At 38.3% G+C, this 11,063-nt stretch overlaps 1 protein-coding gene and 1 pseudogene across 5 annotated transcripts in view; one reads left to right on the forward strand and one right to left on the reverse strand.

The window, feature by feature from the left end:
* The window catches only part of Ctnna2 (catenin alpha 2), a 1,083,974-nt gene that overhangs the window by 28,871 nt on the left and 1,044,040 nt on the right, over positions 1–11,063 (forward strand). The window lies entirely within an intron of this gene.
* Positions 1,728–2,215, reverse strand: LOC114616837 (annotated as a pseudogene).

Below are 11,063 nucleotides of genomic sequence, written 5' to 3' on the forward strand. Positions count from 1 at the left end.
TCTATCTATCTATCTATCTATCTATCTATCTATCTATCTATCTATCTCTCAAGTGCTGAGTATGAGTTAGTAACATTGTGTGAGTATGTTTGTGTTTGAAATGTCATTAAAATACCAAAATTACCTGGAAATTTTTTTCTGGATGCTGCAGCCTCCTATTGCTAGTCTTAGTACCCAATTTAAAAAACAATCTGCCTTTGTTATCACCACTTCAGTGTCCAGAGAAATATGCCTTTAAAAATATTGTTACATTAACTAACATTAAGATAAAAAGATTTACCCCAAAATAAAGACCCTATTAGGAATTTTAGAAGTTTTTCACACTTAAGCAAAAAAAAAAAAAACCTAACTTTATAAATTTTTTGTGTATAGTTGCCATTTTTGATTTTGTGAATTGAATATTGAAATTTCGATTGCAGACATTTAAATGGAATCAATCTCAAATCACCATGCCCAGCCTCTGGCATTTCTTGAGCTTTGGAGAAAAAGGTTTTGATTTGAATCAGCTTCATTGGTGCCTAGTAGTGGATGGTGGATTAATGAGCATTTCTGGGCCCTGATTGGCCTATCAAAAAACTGGATGAGTTTACATAGCTGGCATGTGGTTAGCATGAATGAGTGGAAGTTTGTGGTGTGGTCCCTGACACATGTTTCAGAAAAGTACTAGGATACCAAAAAGTTTGTCAATCTCTCTTCATCACACATGCATGCGAATATACAGCTATTACTCTCAAAGGACAGTGTCCCATAATTAGTGAGCAACAGCTCTCAACCCTCATCTAAGACCATTCTATTTGCAGTAGAAGGTGATTAATGCTGGCAAACGTTCCACAACTGGCTAAACTGCAGAGCATAAGAGCCTGCAGATCATTCAGTCTTAAAGGGATTACATATATCTCAATCCATTCCGAAGCTTAGCAATCATTGCAGAATCGGAGTTTGAAGACTCTAAAAGCCACAGGTGGTAGATGAGTACAAGAAAAACACTTTCTGGGCACAATATGCAGTTGCACATACATATGAACATTGCACATTCATGTACAAAGCTTGTACAAACCTAAGACAGACCAAAGGTCAGCGTTGAGAGGGAGTTGGGCACATAAACTCACTCTGAGCCTAGAAGCTTAATTGTCCATTAAGAGCTCCCGGGAGAGGAGAGTGTATCCCTTAACAAAGCTAAGTTCCAGAGTAAGATCATACTTTAAAGAATACTTAAACTGCACACATTGGCGTTGAAGTCTTTTTTTTAAAATATATACAAACAGTTCATTTACTCTAAACAGCAACACAGACAAAACGCCATAGAAACACAAAGGAAGTGGTGCAGAATGGAGACGCTGGCCCACTTTGGATCTGAGGCTCATAAGCAACAGCCCAGGTTTCTGAGAAAGACAAGGGTAGGAAAGGAGGGGCAGTGTGGTTCTGTCATACAGCCAGCTGGAGGTCAGAGCTCAGTGGGAAGCATGCCTGCATCAGAGCGCGACACTCCTAGGGAGTTACCAAGTACAAAAGTTTCTCATTTTTCAGCAGTTGAAATACTGACATCAATATTAAAATAAAAGCAAGTTTTACTTAACAATCAAAAATACAAAAGACTGAAGGAAGAGACCCTGTATGAAAAACTGGGGCAATTCAGCGAATTGAGACTGTATATGCCAGTGGCGGAAATGGAAAATAGTGCCCACTCAACCCTCCCAGGCGACTAGTAACAGTATGGAGCGAGCTGCTTATGAGGGGGCAAACTTCTTTGCTTTTGCTCGAACCCTTTTCTCATATTCCACTCTGTTTTGGCCAGTAAATTTTGTAGGCCTCTGCTTGAGCTGGGTCTTGAATATTTGGTTCATTTAGAAGTTCTTGTATTCCTAATAAGATCTGTTTGATCGTGATAGCTGGCCTCCAGTCCTTGTTTTCCTCCAGGATGGACAGGCACACTGTGCCATAAGGATACACGTCTGGATGAAACAGGGGTGGCTCAAATTTACATTTTCGTGGTGAGGACAGATAATCATCTTTGAAAAGCGTTCGTAGCTTGAACAAGCCTCCTTCCCATGGAAGTCCCCTTCTTCCCAGGGATAGCGCATTCCAAGTTCATCAGGTTCATCGTGCCATCAGGGTTCTTTGTTGAGACAGCCACAAAGCCAAAAGGGTGGTCCTTCCTCCAAGCTTTCCTTTTCTGTGCAAGTCGACTGAGGGCAATCCCCGACATATTCAAAGTCCCAAGGTGACTGCGGCCTGGACCATCGTGGCAGCAAAGGCCAGAGCCTTTTTTAAAAAAATAAAAATGACAGAAATTTGGGTGGGAAATGATGGGTGTGTTGGATCTGGGAAGAATTTGGAGAGAGGGATGAATATGGCCGCAACGCACTGTGCAAAACTCAACTCTCAAGGATATAATAAAACAGAGATGATATACTGTCAAAATGCAATAGGTTTATCAACTTCAAAAGTTTTATTCACCATAGAACATTTCTGTTCTTTCTAAAAAACATTAAGAATTTGTTCCCCAGGTGAACGTGAACGTATTCTGAAATACGTTCTGAGAGCTTCAGGAAAGAACCCACTTGACCGCTTACCTGAGGTGTGTTTATCAACTCTGGCAAAAACAAATAAGCCACCACACAACCAAGCTTCCCTAACAGCTGAGTGCTTATTTAAGTTTGTGGTGCTTAAAATGTATCTGTTGGCTCTCATCTTGATTAATGATCTAAGGGATATTGGGGACTACTTTCTCCAGATGGCCAGCCCATTCTTCCTCCTTGATGATATTTTATGGATATACTGTCTTGAAAGTACACAGAGGAAGGTTGTAGCTAAGCCTTGGCCAAAGACCCCCAACTGTAAAATTCAGTTCTTTCTCGGTATCCTTTGATTATACCATTCAGGCCAATAAGATAACCAATTGGTTACATCTGCAAGTCTACTGTGACAATGATGTGGGCTCGAATTCCTTTTATTACCTCATTCCTATGTTTTCTGCTGTAACCATGATGACTCAAAAGCTCTGGGAGACAGCAGCACAATATTCCAGGTCACTGAATATTAATGTTAACTATTAAATTTCCTATAATGCTAGATTCCCTTTTTCGATACAGTGTGTATAACTGTAAAAATAACTGATTTCCCTCATACACCTCTTGGAGTTCAGGACCTGAATAATTTCCTGAGTTATTTTTTGGAATAAAGGATCCAGATCATAGGCTTCAAAAAATTGGCACATCATCAGATTAATCTCTCTCGGTGGAGGGAATTTGATCTTGGGCAAGTCAGCTACCCTTTAGTCAAAGACAACTTCCAGAAAGAGACACAGTTGTGAGCTACTGTCCAGACCATTCCTGGTAAAAATGATTTTGGACATCGTCATGACAGGTGCTTGTAACTCTAGCATTGTTTGAGTCCTAACTGAGAGTACATACTTCCTTTAGTCTTCAGACATTGATCATTAAAGATATAGACCAGAATACTAGCTTTACCACACCATGCATGTGAGAATGAGAAGAAGGGTACCTGGGCCATAATTCTGGTGCCAAAGATTACTGAACACTCAAATGCTTTTCAGTACTAACTACAGGTTCACTGCCTAAAATGAACAAAGAACATGGAGTCTGTGATAGCTTACGTTACTCAGTCAATAAGGAAATTACAAGTGAAGAAAGATTATTTGGGAAATGTTGAAAGTTTAGAACTGGCTCTTACAGCTTGCATCTACCTTGATATTTTTATACTATCGTCAATTTATATCTAGAAATAGACCTTGGTTATGGAATGGTTAGACTTATGTCTCATTCTTCAAAGTAACGGTCAGAGCCCTGTGAACTTTTTACTACATTTATCAATGATGTGTAGAGAATTGTATAGCATTAGTGTGCCAGCTGTTTTTTCATATCCATGGTACAGCTTTATTTATTTGAATAACTCAGAATATTGTAATTAATATCAGTAGCTTCCTACAACTTGAGAAAATAATGGTCTTCCAGCTGCAGTTGACAAAAGTCACTCAAGGTTCGTTTGCTTTTAATTGATGGAAATCCCTCCATTAAGGTAACTTAGGGCCAGTACTATGAACGTGATCAAAGGCCTAAAGCTAGAGATTCCAGGCCCTAGTTGGGGAATATATACTTTTCTTTTGATTAGTTGTCAGATGGTCAAACCACGGTCTAAATATTCCTGTTTACACTCATGGACTGGAGATACTGCCAGCCTTGGTCAGAGTAGGTTCTTTTTATAATGGATTTTGATTAAGGTAGACACATATAAATAGTCAAAATGATAAGAGTAAGTATGGAGTGCACAGCTCCAAGAAGAACATTTATATCAAGCCACTTTAAGCCCCAATGAACATTGAAGAAGACAAGCAGGAAGGATGTAAGAACCAGAAGATGGGGAAGAGTGCTGTGAAATAGCGTTCTGGACATGACATGATATTCGTGTTACAGTCAAGAATTCATAACATCTATGGTGGTTTCCTGTGAAGGACTTCAGTATTCTATCCAGAATGAGAGTTGGTCTCATGACCCGAGAGGCTAGTTAGTTAATGTTTGCCTGTAAGGAATACTCATTATCAGCACGGGTAAGTTGTCTTTAGACCAGTCAGCAACCTCTTACCCATACAAACAACCTTAATTAAATGTGGTGGCCTCACACACATAAGTTAGGCAGAAGTAGATTAGAAGGAGGGGAAAGGCTAAGATAAGGTAATGGGTGTGAATATGATCACAGTGCGTTGCATCTATGTATAAGGCTGTGATGATGTTAAAAACAAAAACGTGTGGGGAAATACAGGTATACAGGTAGTAGACAAGAGAAATGAATCTTATGATATAATAGTGTAACTTTGTGCACTGTGCGCTTTCCAGCGCAGGAATAATTCTGTCACGTATCTTCCAGCAGAAATGGCACAAATAATTCTTTTTTAAAGATAAATTTGAATATATTCAAGACTGGCCTCAAACATTGAGAGTAACTGTGAACCTCCACAATTTCTGACCCCATGTCTTGAGTGCTGGTATTGCTGACATGCATAGTATGGTAATTCTAACTGAGGGGCTCTCTAAATGCTAGGCAGGTACTCTACCAAGTGAGCTACCAGCACAACTCAGGCACTTAGCATTCTTAAAGGGACACATGTAATTCTTAAGGTAAATTTCTCATAGCTATTGCTAAATCAGAGCCTATGACAAATAGCCCAATAAGTGTGTGCCCAGTGTTTATTTGACTGCTGTGTGAACATGACTGAATAAAAAGTAAGTGAAGAAAGCAGATCCTCATGAAAAGATTACCAAGCCATATTGTGCAAGCGTACAACTGTTTCAGACTTTCTTCAAGCAACCCTCTTCTCCAATCCGTTCCACAGAAGCAAACATGGTTGCTGTCAGTTCATGATGAGGAAAGGTATCTGTCCACATTCCTAGGTTTCTGTTCTTTATTTACTTTCCTGGTGAATCGACTCCATGCCATCACAAACAGGCAACAGCATGGGTATTAACATACCGATATCTGGAATCAGAGTGTTAAGCTCACTTAGAAGTAATGTCATTGGGTTTTCTAACTTTAGAAATGAAAAAGAATCATGGGCTCTACAGGAATGTGACAGCAGAGGCAGCTGAATGAAAGCAGGTGTTTAGCACTTTGAGCTTAGCATCCATTTAGCAGAGACTCCTTTGCTAGTCACCTTCTCCATGTGCAATTTAAGATGTTGACAATGTTCTTTAACCCAGTGGACTGACAGAAAATTAAAAACAAAACAAAAAACAAACAACCCCTCCCCCCCAAAAAAACACCCAAGTATGAAAAAATAATTCCCCAAAGCCAAACTGCTCCTGTCTCTCTTTGTCTTTTGTGCTGTGTTCACTTTTCCTATTCAAAACTGAACTGTGAAAGCTACTAAGTCAACCCCTACCACAAAGTCTGCTATAGCCCAGAGCAGGCCTTGCAGCCTGAAGAGTGGACCCTTTCCAGAAATGCATCTTATGACTGGGGAGTTCAGTCTTGGGAGGGACTATAAGGGACCAAACTGTAGTCACATAAATTTGAATGTTACTTCAAATGATGCTCATCATGTAAGTTTCCATAATTAGAACGGGAATATTAGCAACTTGGAAGAAATCATATTAACAAACAAATTCTAAGAATTCAACTCCTTTATTATGTTTGAGCCATTCCTGAATGAATTCTCATTCTCATTTCTCAACTGCATCTAAAAGCATTTCATAAAAGAAATGAGCTCATCCTGAACACTACTGTGTGCCTTGGATGTGCCTGCTACTTGATAATATTGTTTCATACAAGGCTGAAAACAAGGTCAGATAAAGTAGTATTTATTCAGAGGATAGCTGGTTTGGTCAGAGTTGGAACACAGCTTACTTTCATTCATTGACCTTGACTGAGGAAACAGCTCACAGAGATTCCTTCATAGAGAAAGAGCAAATGTGGAAAGTGTACCTGTTTTGTTAACAGAGAATTCTATTCCTGATTAAAAAATTTGAGATACTTATTCCCTTGATGCCTTTGTGGTTCTGTGAATGGACCCATTGGAATTTTGAAAGAGTGAGTCACATTGTTATTGAAACACATTAACCTCAATTTTCAGAGAGATTAGGACTGTAGCTTTTGCTTGAATTTTACTTGAACAGTACTTCATGATTTTGTGGCTGGATTACTGTCCTTCACAGAGAATAGACTGCTTTGCTGACACTCACAGGACAGGTTATTTTCCTGGTAACAATGATGGATCTGTATTGAAACATGTCTGACCCTCTCACTGGGTCTGTCTCATCACCATTGAGAAGCTTTTTATCCATTTACCTCTCACCTGGGCAATGCTAAGAAAAGTGGTGGCTGATCATCAGAGCATTGCTTCTCTGTGCAAATTGAACTGTTTTATACAATTGTTAGAGTTTTGGCATTGACCTCCCTAATCCTCATTTGAATAAGTATGTGGTTTTGGTCTATGACATCATCAAATGAATGATGCTGTTGCTCATGGTGATATTACTTTCTGGTTTAAATCTGAAATCTGGGGTTAATATAGGTATCATGGATTTGGTCAACATTAATTCATTATGCAATATTTGGCAGATACTTATTTTTATAGAAGGAAATTGACAAGAGATTGTGTTGACTTATCTAATCTTAATAAATATCAAAATATCTTAAGTACTTTGGGTTTTACAGAATTTACATACTTTTCCGTATCTGTTGTGAGGACATTGCACAGAGATGGATGTTAGCTGATTCTTGATAATCTAAAAGAAAGAAATTCTACTATTGTTGCTGTTGGTTATTCTAGAATAAGCCAGTACTCAGTCAAGGGACTCTTTCTCATCTCTAATCTGCCTATCTATCTTTGGAACTTAGCCCTAGCTTTGTTTGCTTGGCCTCTGTGACAAAGGAAATCAGTCTTTGGTTGTTGTAGTTGTTGTTGTTGCTTATTATCTCACAATAACCTTTGACATTAAAAAATATTCAGAAGTATTCTTCAGTTTAGTAACTAGCTCCTTTGCCTATAATTAGATTTTAATTTTAGGGCCCCAGGAATCATGTTTAGTTTCTATATGTGCATGCATCTCCCAGCTCTCCATTGTCTCTTATCAACAAGACATGCTTTATATCTGAAGCTGGGAACAGAGTGGGAAGATAAGTTTGAAAGTTTGGAATTTAGGAGCTATCTCGGAGCTACAGCAGGGAACATTTTAAAATTAGCTACTTTTTCAGGTCTTTTACTTCTAAAAATTGCTTCTACCTCTAACTCTTCCATTTCCAAGTCTTTACCAATGGTTTCATTTACATTCTTTCACCTACAGTGTGAACCCATTACTTCTTACAGATTAAAGATTCTCAAGGAACATAATAAATCTTGGAAAATTAACTTCCTTCCTCTCAGCTATCATTTTTTTCTCTCAGAGTAATAGCTCTTCTCATGGAGGCCTAATCCATAGCAGCTGGTGTGACTCTGCAGTCCATCACACTGTTCATTTCTTTGACTCTTGTGTTAGATTTCTGGTATATGACTATATATCCAACAAGAAACAATTAAAAAATAAAGGGTTTCTTCTTACATACCAGGACAAGGGTATCATTCTATCATAGAGAAGAAGACATAGCAGCAGCTGAGAAAGTCTTGGTGACAGAGGAGTGAATCAACTGATCATGTTGCTTTACAGTCAGTAATCAAGGAGGATGAAGAAGAAAAGCTGGGCTGTGAAACCATAAAGACTTCCCCAAGGATCGACCTCCTTGAGGAAAGGGTGGTGTTACCTTCGAACGCTTGCCCAATGCTCTCAAACAGTGTCACCTGCTGGGGAATAAACATATGATCCTATGGGGGATGTTTCACATCTAACACAAAAATGCCCATGATTCATATGTATAGAAGAATTGATTGCAGCTGTGTCAACATGGGCTAGAGGTCCAAAAATGAAAAAGATACCAATTATTGTATCAGTACATGCTTTTGTTTTGAGACTAATTAACACATTTCAGATTTCAGCTCAGTGGAAGACTATGTTTACCTGGACATAAGATAGTTATGGAAAGAAGTGGCTTTAGTTTAATTTTGTCCAATGTTATAATATGATGTGTCATGACAAGGAATTACATAGAGTTTCCAGAGTTTTTGCACATATGTAATTATTCAGGTAAACAAGCAGTCCCAAAGAGGTACTCTCATATCAGAAAAGAGTACAGCTATTAGAAAATTCTGAAACTTTCTTAAGAAATATAAATAATATTTTTCATGTTTTTAGGCAGCAAAGAGGCTAGGAAGACTGTAGTTCATAGTAGACATTCATAGAGTGTTTGCTAGGTCTTTACTGAATAAGATGCTGTTATGCTGAGTGATTCAGTTGTTTAGTGATGTGAGAATGATTGCGTGTCTCATTATTAATGCCAACTTAATGAGATTTTGTTTTATATTGATGATGCCAATTTACCAAACATCTGGTGTGATAAAGAATGTAATATGTACCACCATTCATCTTTTATGAAAATATTAGTTACATGTGAGCCTTTTTGTAAATATCAGTTTGGTATACAGTAGGTGTGAGGAGGAGTCAATGGGCTGTGTTTTGAATCCTGTCCTCAGGAGACTTTCTTATGATATACCATACTAGAAAAATGAAATATACATGATATTTATGCTGAAGCAGAGAAGCTACCCACTTCACACAGAGTTGCTATGTTCTGTCCAAATTGGCTTAAATTGTCACCTTGACACAGCCTGGACAAAAGCCTGATTGACGAATGATCTGGATCACATTGGCCTGTGAACATGTCCATAAAGGATGTAGAAGGCTCAGTCTATGCTGAGCATCACCATCTCTGAGCAGGTGTTCTTGCAGTAGATAAGAAAGTAGCTGAGCACACACATGTGAGTGGACAGAGAAGCAGTGGTCCTCCAAAGTTCCTGGGCTGACTTCCTTCAATGACTTGTCCTAACCTGAAAGCATAAGCTAAATATACTCTTTGCTCTCTTAGCTGCATTTTTGTGAAAGTGTTTTATCACAGCAATAGAAAGGAAGCAAGAACAAACTCCAAGTGCCAGGGGAGCTCCGTTCCCATAGAGTATCACAGATGACAAGGATTTCAACACAAGGCAGGGGAGATGATACAGCAGATGGAGATTAAGCCAAACCTTACATGCAAAAAAGACTCAGAGGTTTGTGGGAATTGTTGGGAACTATTGGTCTTTATTGGTGTTGAGGTAAAAGTGTTAATCGGGGAAGATGCTATACAGTGGATGTGTCGAATATAAAACTAAGGAGAAAATTAATTCCAATTAATTCAAAAATTTGTTTAATGTCATAGAGGTATTTAAATTATGCCTCTATTTGTCACTCTCCAAACACGCCTCTGATTTTTAAATTTTTAGCTACTTAGAGGTTTAGTCTTTGGACTTCATAGATTTAGCACCTATTATTAAAGATGGCTAGAGACAGTTTGATGAGTAAATATTGGAGAATTAAGATAAACTTTAGGCTGCAGAGAATTTGACATGTTTTAGAGTACAATTTTCCAAATCGGAACTTTAAAAAAGTATAACTGGGTAAGAAGAAACTTTAAAAAGTCCTGGCATTAGACAGACTGACAGAGACTGTTTTTGAAATGTATAGCAGTACATTTGAATCTATCAATTTATGAAAAATTGCCTGGGGACTCTTCAATAGTGCTGATTCAATCCAGGAAATGCATAACTCTCTGGAGGTTCTGATTGTGTAGGTGTGTGTAGGTTAGGTTTCTGTGACCTGGATTCTAACTGTGACATTTTCAGTGTGTAAATGAGTTATAGAAGGGGTATGACTCACTTCCTTATGGAAATAGAGGTTATGCATGAGACAGTCTCAGAGACATAGCTGAGCAAATTAGGAACACATTGCTTCTCCACATGGGCCACATCAAAGCTAGTACCTGGCCTTGAGAACTAACACCTGGGAGGATGGTAATGTTGATAGGCTGTAAAGTGGCAGGGCTTTGTGGCTGCTGGCAGACACCATGAATTGCAGTTGTGTGAGCCAGTGAGTAAGCAAGTAGGGTAACATTAAGTGGCTCTGGTGCCAGTGGGATTCAGTTGATCTTGGAAAACACAACAGAATCCAGGACAGAGCTTAAGCATTACATAGGAGAATGGAAAATTAGTGACAATCCTAGAAAAATGAAAATTACTAATTAAAACTAAATTAGCATCAGTGTGATAGTCACTAAGATTATATATGTGGTATGTATATACATATGTATGTATGTATACAGGCAGTTATACAAACATGTGTGTGTTTGTATATATTTATATACATGTATATAAACTTATAGAATATCACTATTATAGAACTGTGATGAAAAATTATGGTAGAAGATAAAAAGTTAAAATCCCGAACAATTAGTTCAAGTTCAACTGGTGCATGGATGTGATGTTTCCAATGACTCCAGCGCCTGACTCATTCACTACTCTGTGAAACTATTGTGCCCTGAGGCGAAGATAGTGGAGGGAGGAAGATTGACTTCAGAAGACTTTGATTCTTTAAAACAAAACAAAAACAAAACAAGAAGAAAGAAAGAAGGAAGGGAGGGAGAGA

Source organism: Grammomys surdaster, unplaced genomic scaffold (genome assembly GCF_004785775.1).
Source record: "Grammomys surdaster isolate TR1022 unplaced genomic scaffold, NIH_TR_1.0 133, whole genome shotgun sequence".
In the NCBI taxonomy this organism is placed as follows: domain Eukaryota; kingdom Metazoa; phylum Chordata; class Mammalia; order Rodentia; family Muridae; genus Grammomys; species Grammomys surdaster.